Source organism: Lycorma delicatula, chromosome 4 (assembly GCF_047948215.1).
Source record: "Lycorma delicatula isolate Av1 chromosome 4, ASM4794821v1, whole genome shotgun sequence".
NCBI lineage: Eukaryota > Metazoa > Arthropoda > Insecta > Hemiptera > Fulgoridae > Lycorma > Lycorma delicatula.
In genome coordinates this window covers 147,811,211-147,829,750 of record NC_134458.1, presented here as the reverse complement: position 1 = coordinate 147,829,750, position 18,540 = coordinate 147,811,211, and the positions used below count along the sequence as shown (strand labels likewise).

The 18,540-nt window shown below is 24.9% G+C and overlaps 1 protein-coding gene across 4 annotated transcripts in view; it reads left to right on the top strand.

Annotated features, from left to right (window-relative positions):
* LOC142323945 (uncharacterized) overlaps positions 1-18,540 on the top strand; it is a 284,249-nt gene that overhangs the window by 164,662 nt on the left and 101,047 nt on the right. Inside the window, exon 1 of one of the 4 annotated variants that reach the window (XR_012756183.1) lies at positions 11,011-11,085. The exons of the other annotated variants lie outside the window; for them this stretch is intronic. The gene's annotated coding sequence lies outside the window, so the exon portion shown is untranslated. Of the gene's footprint in view, positions 1-11,010; positions 11,086-18,540 lie in introns of those variants that run through there. 4 annotated transcript variants of the gene reach the window in all.

The window sequence follows — 18,540 nt, the reverse complement described above, 5'->3', positions numbered from 1 at the left end:
TAATTTATTTTAATTATATTCAGCTCAATGATAAAGTAACTTACTTGCATTTTTTAAAATGATATTATTTTGTCAGGTTATTTGTTTAGCAGAAATAATAAAATGAAATTTAAATGAGTGTAGCTGATATTTTATTTAAATATAAAGCTAAAATTCAGTACTAAAATAATTATTTATCGACTAAAACAGGTTTGCTTTACAGAATATTATATTTAGATTGGATACGTACTTGTTAGTGTTGTTGTCATATGACTATCATAATGCATTTTCTGACAGTTATTTTAAAGTTTATAATTAAAATTATAATAGAAAATTTGATTTTATAAAAGAGCACTTGTTTCTATTACTATTAATGTTATTATTATTGTTGTTAGGTAATCCCTGTAAAGTAATTTGTTCAAAGCTATAAAATCCATTAAACTGGATTGTTTACTAGTAATGTTTCCCCATGCAAACCATTAAACCAATACACACACAAACAAAACAAATATATTACTAACCTGCTCCTCTCAAAAACATTAATGTAATACAACATACTATAATAATGTATATTCAGCTAATATCTATTTTAAATGTTAATTTACACTTTCATTGAAAGCTAATAGTAGTAATAATAAATTTATAATAAAATGGTTTTCTAAACATATGATTAATTGTAATCCAAATTAATTATAAAGCCGAAAGTTGTTTGCTTGCTTTTTTGTTTGTTCGTTCTGGCATCACGCGAGAACCAACTGACCGATTGCTTTCGAATTTTCAGGATAGTCATATTATCCCAGGGAACGTTTTAAGCCATAGACCGAGGCCCTAGGCCTCTTGGGGGTAACGTTATGAGTTAAAGATATTCATTAAAAAAAAGATTAATTCTTTTACTTCATTATTAAATTTCTGTCACCATGGCAACAAAAATAGGTTATGAATTTTTCTTCGGTAAAAGTACTTTAGTTACCATAATTACTACTGTTCTGTCTTTAGTAATTTCATTTAATATTTTCATAACTATGAGGGTAACGAATACTGCTAAGAACCAGAGGGCTGAGCCCACTGGCTAAACGGGAATAGCGATCGAAACGATTTCTGTGGTCCTGGAGTAAGACCCGTGTCCTCGGGAGGCCCAGAAGTCGCCTGGGCAGACTAGTACTGTACTGGATAAACGGTCGGGAGAGCGAAGCGACCGATCGGCTACTTATACCTAATTAAATGAAATTTTGTGTATAGTAATTTTTTATCCAAAATGTAGAAGTCTAAGATTTTTCTTAAATTTAAAACCCCCACTTAACCTATTTTTTTAAAATAAATCGGTTGACAAAAATTAATAATAATAAAAAAAGTCGGCAAAGAGTTGCATAGTGTTTCCAACTCAGTAGATTTTATTTACTTTTTTATTGCCTATAATTACATTTACATAAGTTTTGTTACTAAATTTTTCGCATTTATTTTTCATTTAACAAAGCTATTGTACTACAAACCTAAAAAAAACTTGTTTTTCGATACCGAATTTTGTGTTTTACGTCGGATATCATAAAAACTTCTGGAGTTACAGTTCTGAAATCTGTTTTATCTTATTTCTCACCTCAAATTACATAAGAAACCACCAACCTTACTCTTTAATTTGGGTTCCAAAAATTACAGAAGGGCTTCTTTTTATTAGAAGAACTGAAATTCGGGCGAAATCTTTCGTTAGCTGTAACTCGATAACAAAGCGTTTCCAGACCTTTGTTTATATGAACTTTTTTCATTATTTTTAACATGTCCTGAACGTTTCTCCGTTTCTTCGTGGGACATTCTTTATAAAAAAGGTACTAAGTTTAAAAAATGACTACAAAATAATTCAGAAGGTTTTTATAAATTATTTTGAGCACGTATACGTTTAACAGGGAGTAGAAAAACAGGCTTTTTTTTAATTGGTATTATTTAAAAATTTATCGACAAGTAATTTTTTCCGTAAAAAAAAGCCTTTTAATTGCATTTTAAATAGACTAGTGAGAAAATGTTTCGAATGGTTTGACAGTTTATTAAAAACGTTAACAGAATCATAATACTTCGTCTCACGGGTACCTTTCTCATGAGTTGATGTATTATGTTACTGAAAGTAGTTCAGTTTTCAGGTAGAGATGAATATTGTTATTAATATTATTTTTTTAATTAATTTAATTCTTTGTAACAAAGATTGAACATTAATAAATATAAACACAACGATAAGTTACATATTTATTTTTGTAAATATTGGTCTATACTATCCATAAAAAATGGATGCCAAATAGTGCTCTGATTTTTGTAGCCGAAAAATCGTTAAAATGGCAATATTTTGCAAAGCCAATATTTATTGCAAAAATAACTTTTTTACTATTTTTATTTTTTATTTTTTAATTTAGAAGAGTGTGGTAAGTACTTCAAAACCCAATGGGTTGGTCTAGAGGTGAACGCGTCTTCCCAAATCAGCTGATTTGGAAGTCGAAAGTTCCAGCGTTCAAGTCCTAGTAAAGACAGTTACTTTTATACGCATTTGAATATTAGATTGTGGATACTGGTGTTCTTTAATAGTCGGATTTCAGTTAACCACACATCTCAGAAATGGTCGAACTGAGACTGTACAAGACTATACTTCATTTACACTCATACATATCATCCTCTGAAGTAATACCTGAACGGTAATTACCGAAGGCTAAGCAGGAAAAAGGAAGGAAGAAGGTAATTATTAAAAGCCGACTATACCTTAAATAATATGTAAAAACTGATAGCGCTATAGTTATTATTTTTTCGAGCTACCCCAGTTTAAAAAAGAATGATCTCGATTCTACCAAAATTCGCAGAGATAGATGATTTGAAGTTGCGATTCAGCTTTATTCGCGCACGACTGCCGCGAACCGCTTTCCGTTCCACGACTACTGTGCGAGCACGCTCTGTTTTTCGCTCATTTTTTTCGGAAAAGTTTAAAGAAGTTTTACATTAATCTTTGGTCTAAAACTTTTCACCATTTGAAAGTACAAGTCTTGAAGAATACATTACACTTGAAATGGACATAAAAAAGTTTCTAAAAGCCAAAATAATTACAGTTGAAGGGTCTTTTTATAAACAAATTACAATATCTCAGCAACGAGTAAACCAATTTTCTTGTCTTGTTTAACCACTCGTTGAATTCGGAATTCCAAGATCTAATTTTAAAACAATAAAAATATTATTTTTGCAATAAATATGGACTTTGAAAAAACGACCATTTTTAACGGTTTTCCGGCTTTTTTGCAGTAACTAATTAACGAAATTCAACATTTAAGGACTTAAATTATAGGTACTGCTAATGCCTACAACCTTTGTTCAGAACCTTTTTGCCTAGGAAGTTTACCTTGGCCTACAAAATTGAAAAACCGATTTTCACCACCTTTGAACGGAATGCACCATTTTGTCCATTTGCATATAAAGAGTCAAAATATATTTTAGACATAGAGACTAATTATAAATGTATATATTTTTTTTAAATTATGTATCTACTCGATTGCTATAAATGGTTACGTAAATCATGAATAATAATAATGTTCTAATTATACTTGCAAATGTGAGTATCTGTTCTAAAAGAAAAATTATTTTATTTCTAAAAGGAAATTAATTTGGTTTGATTCAAATCAGAATATTAATAATTATTATTATTCTCATTAAGTAATTTTTCATGTATCTTTTTTTTATATTTCACTTTAAACAAGAAGTTTTTGTACGTATTTAATTTTTTTAACTATATACCGTGAAATTTGATTAGTTTCTTTATTTTAAAAAAGATTATTACTAAAAAATCGTTCCATTTATTACATATATATATATATATTTCTATATTTTCTTTTTTCTTTATCCTAGAAAACAAGATAGATCCCATAGAAGAAAAAGAAGTAATAAAAATGGTAAAATATGGCTTGTTTTCCCCTTACCGAGTAAATAATGTAAATAATGCATTGTTTCCCGCAAGAAAGAGTACATTAATTTTTGCGTATTATAAACTTTACAATTTTTTGCATAATGGTTTTATAATTTTTATTACTATTTTTTTTTTTTTTAAATTTTAACTTTAACTAATCGTCTCATAATTGGTTTTCTATACTGGTTTAGCTAATAATTTAATAATAAATTTTAATATATGTATATTTGATTTTACGTCAGTTTATTTATTCGTTTAACAAATACAACAGTGATGTATTATACAGAATAAATAAAAATATATATTTTACATATTTTATTATATATCAGATATCAGATTAATAATTATATTGACTTTTTAATTTTTAAATTGCGTGAATAGTTTTAAGTGTATGTTAATATAATTTCCCCTCTATTATTTTTAGTATTTTAAAGTTCAAGGTTTTTACTACAGAGTATAAATTATGATGTCTGTTATTTTAGAATTATTAGAGTCGTGACTAAAAAAGAAAAGGAATTGTTTTTAATATACTGTATATTTTTTTCTTTAATTTATTTATTTATTTATTAAATGTAATTTATTTATTTTAATTTTAAAATAATGTAGTTTTACTTGTAATGAAGTCATATTTCCTTCAGGTTATTTTTTGTATTATTACTTTACGTAATTAAAATACTTTTATAAATAAGACTTAATTAATTTTAATTATTAATTATTATTTATTATTAATATGCTATCGTTCTTTTTTTTATAATTTATTTATTCGAATAACAAAGTTATTCTATCTATGCAATGATTTTTTTTTTTTTTTTATTAAATATTTATAAGTTTATTATAACGGATTATATTAATTTTTTTGTAGTTAATTATTCTGGTATTTTTTTCTCTTTTATTAATTAATTAAAATAGATTTTTCTTTGTTTAGTTTCTTTGTACATCAGTGATTTTTTTCTTTAACCTTTCTTTATTATTTTTGTTGTAAAATCAATCTTTTTAAAAATATTTTTAGCCTTTAGTCCTTTTGAAATTTGGAAGAAATTTTTTTTAATAATTGTAATGTATTTGAATATTTTTAGTCTTTAATTTTTTTATTTCTAATTTTCTAATGTTTTAATGTTATATTGAGTGATATTAATGGGAAAAAATTATATAGCTTTTAATTCATTTTAAAGATTACTTTTATGATATTATTCTATTTACCTCTCAGTATACATCCTCCCTGTATTATAAGATGGTAAAAAGAATGCTGAAAACACGAAAATTGTAATAATTTAAGGCCTAATTAATCTATTGGGACGGGCAATGGCTTAAAATAGTCGGATAATCAAGTCACACCAAATAAGCTCTCACCCAAAATGTTTCCTCAACTCTTGAGTCGAGATATGAGCGAACATTGGTTCTTCCTGGTTTTTATAAGTAACATGGTAAGAAACTACTGGAATTAAAATTCAGTCAACAAAGCAATGCTATTACGAAAATGTAATGCGGCTAGCTATTTTCGTACGATAAGCTGTAATAATATAGTAATAGGTTATCAACAAGTTCAATAAATATAAATAATGATTTTAATTTTTATCATTATCAATATTATTTTCCTAACAGAAACATTAATTTTATAGTTTTCAATTTTTTGCTCCACTGTAGCAGGATTGGACCGCGAGTTTAGTATATGTATATATATATATACATACATATGTGTATGTGCGTGCGCAGGTACTTATGTGATTTCTAACATAGCTTAAAGTGCCGGAAAATACTTTGAATAGAAATAACATACAAATTAATTCAAAAAATGACAAGTTTATTCCAAAAAAATAACATGCCAGGCTTACCAAGGAAAGGAAAGAGTGAAGTAGTTTCCCGTAAATATCTTCATTGAGCCAAATATACTTTTACACATGACAAATCTCAGCGATATATAGGTAGTATTCAGCCTTGCAGTAACACATTCACTCTGTGTATCGCCAGAAGAAGTAGTTTCTTATTGAACATAATTATTCTTACACAAAGCAAATTTAACTGGTAACTTTTGTACTCAGTTGCTTTTTTATATATCATAGCTATAAGTAAGATGGTGTAAATAAACCAGATGGTGTTAAAAAATGCATTTTATTATTACAGATATATTAATGATTTCTTGTTTAATTTTGTTTTAAATTATTTTGGAAAAATTCGTAAGAAATTTTGTTTATATAAGACATTATATTTAATTTTTCTTTAATTCGATCGAAAATGATTCGTCCTCAACTTAAATTATAAAAATTGATATTATAAAAAAGAAAACAGTTTTAAAGTAATTCCAGGTTTTGTATCTCCATTATTTTTGTAATTTCCAGGTGTAATCATACAATAGGAACAGGTTTTTCACATTTCATCTAGTTAATAGATTAATATTAACATTTTTTTTCAAGTAATAATTGGATAATCGAAAAGCTGTTTGTTATTGGCTTATAGTTAATTATAAGATATTAGTTTCTAATTATTTGAATATTAATTTTCACAGAATAAAGAAAAATAATTTGTTTGTAGTTATTATTATTTTATGTATTATTTATTATTATTATTATTTATTATGTATATTTTTATTTAATTTTTAGATAAATTAACGGGAATATAAATGTATCGGTAATTATTTAAAACTGGTGTTAGGTGTATAATATGACTGACTGTTCCTTTCTCGTAAGCCAAAATATTCTGCTGATATATTATACGTAAATAGTTCTGTTGTCTGGTATGACAGAGTTTGATACTGTTTTATTTAATTTTTTTTAACTGGATGAAATATATTTACCAAAATTTTACGTATGCGGTATTATATTTTAAATATTAAAAAATCGAATGAAGTTTAAAATTTTATTTTTACAATGTCATTATGGTGAAACGTAAAATAATGAAAAAAATTTAATTTCATAGACATGTTTATTATTATTACTTTATACATTTTAATATTTGAGTTAATCTAAGATAAATTATTTTAGTAAAGAAAAAGACAACAAAATAAAATTTTAATATTATGATAAAATATTAAAGTTTGAAACTAATTCTAGATATATAAGTAGAATTTATAAATAATAAAATGAAAGAAAGTTAATTAAACGAGTGAACCAAAAAAAAATTTAATTAAAAAATGGTTTCCAATAAAAAAAATTCCTAAAGAAAATTAAACTGTGAATTAGAGTTTTACTAAAAGCTTTTACAAGTTTTGAAAAAGTGTAAGTTTGGAGTTTAACAAACTTGATTCTTGTTTTCGCTGAATCTACAAGAGAAGTGTAGCAGAGTATATAGGATAGAGTCAACGGAATATTGCAACGACGTAAAACTTTTTTTACTCCCGTAGGAATATCTACCATCTGAAAATAACCTTTTAGTAAAAGTTTTTATTAAGTTTTCAAATAACTGAGGTACCATTTTTCATAACAACTAATAAATTTTATTATTAAAAAAAAACTCCATTATCAAGTAAATAATTTTAAATAAAAAATTAAAAAATGTAAGTGATTTTTAAAATTATAAGTAAATATTCTTGTTTATATTTAATACCTTACATTCAACTATTTGCATTTATGAAGATTTTCATTCCTCAGTTTAAGATTAAGTTTATTTTAATATTATTTATAAATACATTTATTTAGAATAAAATTACAACTTATAATAAAAATAAAATTATTTTTCTTAAAAAGTTTATCTGCATTTCCTAATAACTTGATATTCTGCTATATCTGGAACATCGTAAGGAAGTAGCATCCTGAAAATTGAAGAATGTAACGTAAAGTATATTTCCAACGGTCAATGTTATGCTTAGTATAATTATTATTGTAGATCACCGAAGTTGATCTGTTTTGTTAGAAATTATTAGTTACTAATTTTATTAATTAATAAATATAATAAAATAATAGAAAAAAATTGATGTAGAATAAATCAATTGTATTTTACATTTGAATTGTTTATAGAAAACGTTTTACTGTACTAGCCGTTCTCTACTGCTGTTGAAGCAGATAAAGGAAAAATATAGCAGCCGACAAAAAATTTGGAAATCTAGGTTTTAGGAAATGTCGAAATTTCAAGACCCCGTAATAAAAAAAAAGAAAAAAGTTTTGTAAATTTCCTATGCGTGTTAAATTGTATTTTGATTAATATCTGAGGAATGGCTCATTGAAAATTCTTCGAAAGTCGCTCAAAAAAAAATCCTATATATGGGGAACTAATGGAACTTTGGACAAAATTAAAAAAGGGGAAGAGTAATTTTCCAAGTTTTTAATTTTTTTTTTATTATGAACATGGAAAATTGATTGTATGATGAAATTATACTTAAATTATTTAAAATTACAAAGTTTTAGGTCAGTTCGGTTTTAGTGGTGGGGGATATTCAATATTATTTTTTTTTCTTGAAATTTTAGGGGCATCGACTACTAAGGTCTTAGCCCTCGTCACGTTCTTAAATAAACGTTCAATATTATTTCTAAACAATTTTTATCTCGAAAATCTGTTAACGAAAAATTTGAAATTTGTAACAAGTATTTGAGATATATTATTATTATTATTATTAATTAGTTTTATTATTATAAAAAATAATAACCTATAGTTAATATTTACAATTTTTTATTTATTTTATTTAATAAAATGTTTAACTTCCTGGCACAAAATATTGTTTGATTTTTAAACATTGTAAAAACCAAATAATAATAATATTATTTGTTATTTTTATTTAAAATTAAAAACATTTTAATTTAAAACTTAATTTTTTGTATTATTTCCATTTTAAAATTTTGCTGAAAATAATCTATTTTTTGTAAGTTTTTGTTTTAATTCCAGCAATTTAATTAACCGACCGAAATAAAACTTTAATTACAACTTGAACATCTCAATAACTTATATTTATTTATTTTTTTATGTATATATCTGACCCTAAAAAAATGTATTGATAAAGAAAATTGGTCCAAGATCCAAAATTTTCTTTGTCTTTCACTTGTTTTCTAGATCTTAAGGTATTTTGCGTATCATTATTTCCGTTTGGTAGTGTAGACAGTCAGTAATAATGTGTTTTACTGATAAATAATCCTGGCAATATTCACATAGATTGCTCTCCTTTTTCAATATGAGATATACGTAGCTGAAGTTAGCTATTCACAATCGAGTTAAGATGACTTGTTTTTTCTGGGAAATTAGCAGGATTTTCTCCTTAAATACTTTTTCGTATTTGATGGAGTTTTTGAGGTTTAATCTGTTGGTATTTTTCGTTCCAGCTGATTACTTTCATTTTAGTTACTTTTTGAGCTTCTTTAAGCGTCGACAAAATTTTTAATTACACAAAGTTCGTGAGATTCACCAGCTTGTTTAGTCAACTTGTCTACTTAATTTTGTTTATCGCCTAAGTGAGATGGTATCCAGCTGAATTTGATGTTTGTAGAAGGTTTTTTGGCTTTGATTAAGTTGTACGTTTCATTTCTGTTTTGGATTATGGCGTTGTCCGTTAATTTATTTTCTTTGCACTATGGGAATCTGAGAAGATATTAATTTTTTCACATCATCTTCGTCGATGTGTTTTAATGCTTGCAGAATGGCAAAACCTTCGCTGTTGAAGATAGACATCATCTGGGAGTTTAAATAAAAAATTTATTTCTGGTATAACGTAGACATGCCTTTTTTGAATTTTGACGCATCTGTGTAAACATTTAGATGATATGCGTAATTGTCAACTGGTATATGTGTATGATTGTGTAATCCATAGAAATGCCAGTATTCAGTATTAACTATCAGTATTTCTTGTGCACATTAAAGCCAAGAAGGTGTTTTAGTAAATTCTCGTTTCATTGTGCAAAAATTGATGATTTTGAAATCATTGACCTGTTTTTTTATTCTCTCTTCGAATGTTTTGGTGATTTCTTCGCATTTTTGTATTGAAATGAGAACTGTGTTGATTGTATGATGTCATTATCTATGTTAGGTGGCGTTACTATTGCCGATATAGCATTATGTTACGTTAATAATTTTCTAAGGTACTCAAGTGATGTAAGATTTGTATTTTATAAGATTTGTAATATTTTTTTACACATACACAAACTTATGAATATATATTTATATATATACATATCTAGATCCTTAATTACGGCTTATTTTTTTATTATTTGTTATTCTACATGTTTTCAACTAATAATTTATTAAAAATGTTTATTCACGGTTCGTTGTGAATAATTTTTATCAAATATGCAAAGTCGTGAATAGTTTATTTTTGTATAAATTATTAAATCCTGTTTATTAAACACGTATGTAAAATTCTTAGTAAACAAAATTCAAATAAGATATAATAAAAATCTTATAGAATTTATATATATATATATAATACATTTAAAATAATTAAAAAGGATTTGCATTCATTATGATTTAATTTTTTTTTAATAAAAACTATATAATTAATCGGTTTTCTATTAATTATCTTTTGATGAAGTTTACTGAAAATTTTCAGTTATTCAAAAAAATCTATAATTTTAATTAAAAATAAGTGTACACCAACCAACGTTATCGTGGGAATATTGTAACGTTATCGAAGTAGGCTTAAAATTAAACTGGTCGTTGTCTGGGTAATCAATTACATATCTGTATAAGATTATACACCAATCATAAGAGGTAAACTAGTAATGTATACATAGTCATCTTTTCTTTTTTTTACTCAAACACGAAACGTAGAAGGAAAGTGCAGTAGATCGCATTTAATAAACAAATTATTTGTAGTAAGATAGTACCCCTTTGTTGAAGGGGTTGTTAGATTTAGAGAAAAGTTTACTTAAATTTTTTAAGCTTTATGTTTGAATATTTCTAGGAAATGTTTCTTAAATTTTATTTCCCACCTCTAAACACTATATGTTCTTTTATCGAGCCCTAACTCTTATAATTATTATTAATAGACAGGAAAGTCAAGAAATACTTTGCCTTTATTTTATATACTCGTATATATTAATTCATCACATGAACTTACAGAATGTGCATGGGAATATTTTATGAAAGTATACTTATTTTATAGAAAATGATTTGGCATAAACTTTAGTTAATTTAAGTTTTTCTTGTTTTTTTGCCGTAAATAAGTTTTATCTATTTTGTGTTACTGTTTTTATAAGTCGTGTATAATTTTAAGCCAATTTCAGTCATTAATGGAAAACTTAGAAATTTCAGTTAACCTATGCTCAGTGAGTAAAATCGTTTTTGTTTTGAAGTTATTAGATAAGAGAGTTTTCATTTTAAGCAATAAATTTCGTACTATACTTTTATAAATAGGATGTAATTATAAGTATCCAAATATTTATAAATTAAGTTTAAGATTTTGATATTAGATATATATATTTTTTTGTTTCCTTTTTTTATTGTTGTTAATTTCGTAATATATTAATAACCAAATTATAACAAAATTATGAATATTCATTTTTAAATGTTTATTGTTGAAGTTTTATTTTTAACAATAGCTTTATTACACCATAAAACTGGTCGACCATAGCGTTGTGTTCCTACAATGTTTTTTTTTTTATTCAGAACACTTTCTATGCTGACGCAGTCAGCCATGTAACAAGAAAATAACAAATACTCTTCAAAATATATAAATTTAAAACATTGTTAAATAGTATAATTAATAAATAAATTTCATATAATCATTGTTATGCTTATTAAAATTATTATTAACAAATATAACTTATTATTTATTAACAAAAAATATATATTTTTTGTTAATAAATAAATTATGAAAAATTATACGTGAGAAAAATCCTTATTAATTTTAATTTTTCTAGTTTTTCTTTCTTATAAAATAAGTTTTTATTTATATAAATTATTATTTTTTATAAATTTATGTAACTTCTTAAAATAAATTTTTTTAATATTTTCTAATTATTCAATTAAATAATGTAATACATCATAAATAAATTCAAACCCGCTTTCCATTAATGGTAGGGCTATATGATATAAAACTTAAGAAATTATATTTTACATTTTTATAAATAAATAAATTATTTAACTTTTAAAATTTGTTATTTTTTTAATGAATATATATATATATATATTGTTCACGTATATTGTCTGCCAAGAATAAAAGAGCAGTTTTTAAAAATATCAGATGAATTATATTTACATCATCTTTTATTGGCAAATAGCCAGATAATATCCTTATTACAGAATGAATAATTCGCTAATTTTATGTTTAAAAAAAAATTGTTGAAAAATTATAATGAAGTAGAGTTTAAAAATACATTTTTATATGACTGAATATCTAAACAAAGCTTTTAATGGATTTATTATTGTGGAAAATGCTTTTTTTTAACTGGAAAATTAGCAAAAATTAGGAAATATTTGTATTTGGGAATAATTTTAGCTTTCAAAAGATTTCTAACTGTTGAAATATAGAGAAGGATTACTTTTGGTAGGAAAAGTGGTATAAGACCATCTTGAAAATTGTGGTTTTTTGAACTGGAAACGTCGAAACTGAATAAGAGAGACTACGATAGGTTATTTGTAGTTTAAATAGACTTTTAGAAAAAATTTATTATAAAATTTGCAGTATAAAAGATGAGGAAAGTAGAAAAATTTTGGAAGAAGGAAATCTCGTAAAAACCTAAGGGTATGAAGTAATTTGATCGAAAAGTGAGGATGAACAATTTCAAAGTTACTGAAAGCTATTATGGAATGAAAAATCGTCTGTTAAAAGAAAAAGAGGCAACCTAGTAGTACTATGATGGTTTAAAAAAGACAAGGTAAATCGTTTCATGGAAAGATGTAGATTTCAATTAGAGGACTGATAAGCTTGAACAAAGGCTGTTATGTGTGCATTATTTTATTTATTCTATTTGTATTTTTTTAGAAAAGTCAGGTAATAATAATAATATTTTAATAAAACTTTGTATATTTTTTTTGATAATAAAAATTGATAAGTTATTAAAATTAAGTATAATTTATGGTAGAAAGGAAAAAAATAATGAGAAGTCCTGATTAATTGAAATGAAAAATTTTTATTAAATAGTGTATAGTAATGTTTTTTTAATATTGACTTCCATAACTAATTGGGAATAATCCTGTTTGTTGTTTTCTTCACTATAATTGTGTTTCTCATAGCTTTATTAATTAAGATTACTTATAAATTAAACTATTAAAATAACATTCTATAGCAATAATTAAGATTTTGACAGATGTTATTATTTATTTTAAATATATATATTTAAAATATATATATATTTATTCTCTTTTTCAGTTTTACGAATATATATATTAATATTTCGTGTGTATGTTGTAATTTTATCAACTAGTGAACAATAAGCAATCCCCAACCACCAAAGTACACCGTCTATCCACTATCTAGAATTCAAATCCGTATAAAAGTAGTAACTAACTTTTACTAGAATTTGAACCTCAGAACCCCTTCGACTTCAAAAATCAGCTGTTAAATAAATGATCTGCGACGATGAATTTACAACTAGACTATTTCAACCTAAGCAAATTAATCTTAATTTTGAATAACGTGATATCTAATTCTGGTTTATAAACAAATTTATTTAGTAAAAAAATAATGTAAATTTCACCCAAAGTTGTATTTATTTATTGTTAGTATGTTAAATACTAAAAATGTATATTACATTCTGCAAATAAAATTTGATGTTATTTTGTTATTATGTTAATGAATTATTCAACAATGTCTATCAGGATTAGTACAACAATATTGGTATTAGGTACCTATCTCTTTTAGGAACTCTGTTTTAAAGGAAAATAACCTTCTTGAGCCAAGTTAATTCTTATAACAAACAATTAATACTCTACTGTAATAAAATTCATTATTGCATTTCTTCGCATTGGTTATTATTTCTCCCTTCCTCACTCTTTCGCTTTTATCCACCTAATTGCACACTATTGTTTCCGTACCATATTTAATGACTATTCTACTGCAATTTCATGATTAATGATTTTTTTTCATCAAATAAAAATACGTTATTTATTTAACCGTCAAATATTATCGATATTAATATAGTCTGATTCATAATCTATATGATATTTTATATATTGTAAAACATATGTTTCATGATGAACTATTGTCTAGGTAAACAATGGTGGAAACCTGTGTTAGCTTTTTTTTAAGTAGTTAAATGTTACAAAATGAATTTCTCATCCTTATCTTCAATAAATTTTAAATCATTTCATTATTATTTCAGTGATAATATGTAACGGCCCACTTTTGTCGAAAAATGAAAAAAAAACGAATTTGATGATGTTAAAGAAAACAAAAATTCATATTTTAACAAATATTAATGACATATTTTATAGACTTTTTATACCGATATTATAGAATATGAAAGTAGGATGTAAAAAAGGGGACAAGGAAAAATCGTGTTTCCCCATAACAAATTTATATGACGCATCTTTTACTATTAAAATTAGTTCTTAATAAAATAATGTAAAACATTGGAACATAATAATATAAAATGTAACAGGTACCTGAAACTTAAATATCGTCTTTAATTTGACTATATTTTATTAACCTTATAATTAATTTACTCTGATATAGAAAATAAATTATTATTTTAAAACTTAATTTAAGTTAGTAAATAAAATACATTTTGAAATAAACTTAGTAGACAATCAGCTCGTTTATTCTTTGAAATACTTTTACAACTTTGTTTATACATTTCATTTTATAAAACAAAATTTATACCAGAATTAAAATACATTTACGTAAAAATGACATATTTTATTATTTTTGTAATTTTTTGTGTCTATTTTTTAATTTATTAACTTTTTTGTTCTTAAGTCATAAAAAACAATGATAACGTAATTTATGTATTATTAAATAGATATTTGCATGTTTAGGAGTTAAATTTTATCAATTATTTTATAATTACAATGCATTATTAAATATGTTTAAAAAAAAATCGGCCATTAAATTTAAGTACTTTAAATAAAATGTATTATTCCTGTATACAAGTTTATATATTTTTTTTTTTCAAATTTTACTATATAATTAAGAGAAATAATGTTACATAATAGCCTTTAGTTTTTACGTGTATTTTATTTAATATCCTGGTATTTTTAATATTACACGTTTCAATTGATTTTTGTAGTGTATTTTATTATTGTATCTTAAACATTTTTTTCAACGGTTATTTATAATTAAATTTGAGATTGATTTATAGTGTTATATATATTTTTAGGTAAAGTATGTATTATTTATTGATTATTTTTATTAACTAGCTTTATTTTTTTATCATTTTTCTTTTTTTTAATACTCTTATTTATAGTCGTATCAACAATTAAAGTCATTAGCAATTTATCACTGCATGTAATGTAACCGCACTGCGTGTACTGTACCGGTAAATGTGTAGTCTTGAACAAACTTAGGCCGACCATTGCTGAGACTTCTGGTTAATTGAAATTTAACCACCAAAGAACACTGGTATCCACCGATACCGGTGGATCTAATATTCAAATCCGAATAAAGCAACCTTTATTAGGATTTGAACCTGCGAATTTCTACTTTGAAATCAGTTTATTTACGACGACGAGTTTACTAGCAGACCAACTCGGTGGGTTTTACAAATTTTTGTATGCAATTTTTAATAGTTGTATTATTATAAATTATAAATGAACTCTTAATATTTTAATCTACTTTTTAACAGTTTCTATCTGTTAGATATCCCTCTTTTAATTAAAAGAAAGAAACTTCATTTAAATATCTTTATATTTATATACATCATACCAATGATTCTGCCACAATTCTCTTACAATTCGTGTTAAAATTTTTGTTTCGTACTTCATCAACCTGCCTGATTTTCAACATCCTCTTGTAACACTACATTTCAGAAGTCTCCATTTTTCCATTCTGTTTTTCTTTATGTCTATGTTTCGTTGCTATAAAATTCTATATTCTGCACATTGATTTTCAAGAATTAAAAAAAAAACTTTTTATCACTGCATGATTCTAACATATATTTTTCTGAATGAAAATTCTTCTTATGCCAATCTACTTTTGATCTTGGGCCATTTCGTTTGTAATTTTAGTACTAGGTAACAAAATGACAACGTCTGATAAACAATGATTCCCTATTTTTAAAATTTGATTTTTCTTTTTTCTTGTGACATTTTATAACCTTTCTGATCCATTTTTATCATTATTTTTTTAATTTCTCTTAAAAAAATGACTACATATTATTAAGACTCTCTTCTAGTAGATTTTTTCCTAACAAAACAAGAATATTATCAAGGGATTTCTCAACATTTATATTTAGTACCGTACTCCACTCCTAAATTTGTCTTTTAGTTCATATTTTTCTATTATTAAGCAATGGTGGCTAACCTCATCACTTTGGAAGGCGTGGCAGGTCTACTTACTTACGTCTTGCCAATCTTGAATCAGAACCTGTGCATATCTTTATCTTTTGCTCTTTATCACTGTTACTCGGTTCTTGCAGAGATTGTAAATAAGTATTGTCTTTCTCTATAATTTATTTCAATTTTCTTTAAAAAATTCAAAAATATTGTTTAACGTTTTTACCTCATTTTTATGTTGTTACATTAAAATAGAATTAATTTACTTAATTTTTATTGGTTTAAGAAAATATTCTTTTAGTTTTTTCTTTAATAGAGGTAAATAAATAAGATCATAAGATTAAAAATAATTTTCTTTTTTTAATTAGAAAATGATAAAATTTAAAGTTCTTTCCAAAAATATACAGAAAATTTAACAATTTCCCTGTTAAACTTTTTAAATTAATTATTCTTTTAATTATTTAACAAACTTTGATGAAATGATATAATGAGTATAGATTTTTAAAGAAAATCAAACCATGCACAATTAGTTTATTTAGAACCGACCATTACAACATCATCAGTTTTATTAGTACTATTATTATTATAATTTATTATTTTTTTCCTTCTTCTATTATTATATGGTTATCTTATTTTATCCCCTCCCACTATCATTCTTCCCCCCATTCCGCTCCAACTAGTTCCTTCTCTTATGTTCACGCACAATGGGACGTAATAAAAGGGGATATAATAGATATGAATGAATGTCTGCGAGAATAAATTAATGAATAATAGAACTTATTAATGGGATTAAGTTGGGGAATTTATTAAAGACTATCTTCTATTTCATTTAGTAATTTCAAAACGAGAATAAAAGGGATAAATGAGGAGAAGAATGATTTTATAGAATATAAATGAGATGAAAGAGGATGTAAAGAAAACAGAAAATTATGATATTTTGATATGAAATTAGATTTTATTGCTATTACATATTTTTATTATTATTACTTTATTACTATTATTATCGTTATCGCAATAATTAGTTATAAAATATATTATTAAACGTAAAATAATTTGTTTAGAAATTAAAATTTTTATGAATTTTTTCTTACAACTATAGTTATTCAGAAAACTCTACCTATTAAAAAACAAAATTATTATTATTTTTGAAATAATAGATGCGATTTAATTAATTTTTAAATTTCAAAGATAAATTTCTTAAAAGTATTTGAACGATTTTGGTAAAATTATACGTAGCCTATTTACTGTTTTATTGTTACGTAAAACAGACATTTTTTTGTGTGTTTATATACACATAGATTATTTTTTAACTTTAGAATTTAAAAGTGGTTCAAATTATCGGCTATCACTTTATATTTAAAAAGACATTATTTTGATATTAATGCAGGTTAACTTCTTCCTAAAATCTATACTGCTATTAAAAAAACAACAAACAATTCGATCTAAAAGAATTGATTTACAAATGAACGAAGTTTTCTTCCTCCCTTTTTAGAATCCAAATTGTTTTTTTTAATTTTTGATGATTCCATTATTTTGAGGTATTTTTCTTTGATTATATCTAAATTTTATATGAATTAAATTAGTATTTTTAAAGGCATTTGATAAAAATTCTTAGTTAAATTGTTTATCATGTATTTTTATTTTTTTAACTTTTATTTGGAACAAGTAAATATTATATTTATTCAAAAAGCATTAGTAACAAATGCTTAATTACAAATAACTATAATAAATCATTTAGTATTTTTTATAGAAAGCTGAAAAATGGATTTAGACTTTAAAGATTATAGAAAACATTTTATAAATAGTATACAATCAATAAGATTCAGCAACAGCCTATAAAAAACGAAAAAACCTTTAATTATAACCATGAAAAAATCTATCAACGCAAAAAATTCTTGCGCAGTTCTGGTCAAGAACACACACCTTTCTTTTTCCTGTTTAGCCTCCGGTAACTACCCTTTAGATAATACTTCAGAGGATGAATGAGGATGATATGTATGAGTGTGAATGAAGTGTAGTCTTGTACATTCTCAGTTCGACCATACCTGAGATGTGTAGTTAATTGAAAACCCAACCACCAAAGAACACCGGTCTCCACGATCTAGTATTCAAGTCCGTGTAAAAATAGCTGGCTTTACTAGGACTTGAACGGTGGAACTCTCGACTTCCAAATCAGCTGATTTGGGAAGACGCGTTCACCACTAGACCAACCCAGTGGGTTCAAGAACACAGACCTACTTTTCGTTTCCGACACCCTCACTATTTCGCAGTCAGAAACCCACTGATTTTCAGATTACAACGAACTACATATATTCGATTAACGAGTAGAACCTACATACAAACATCAA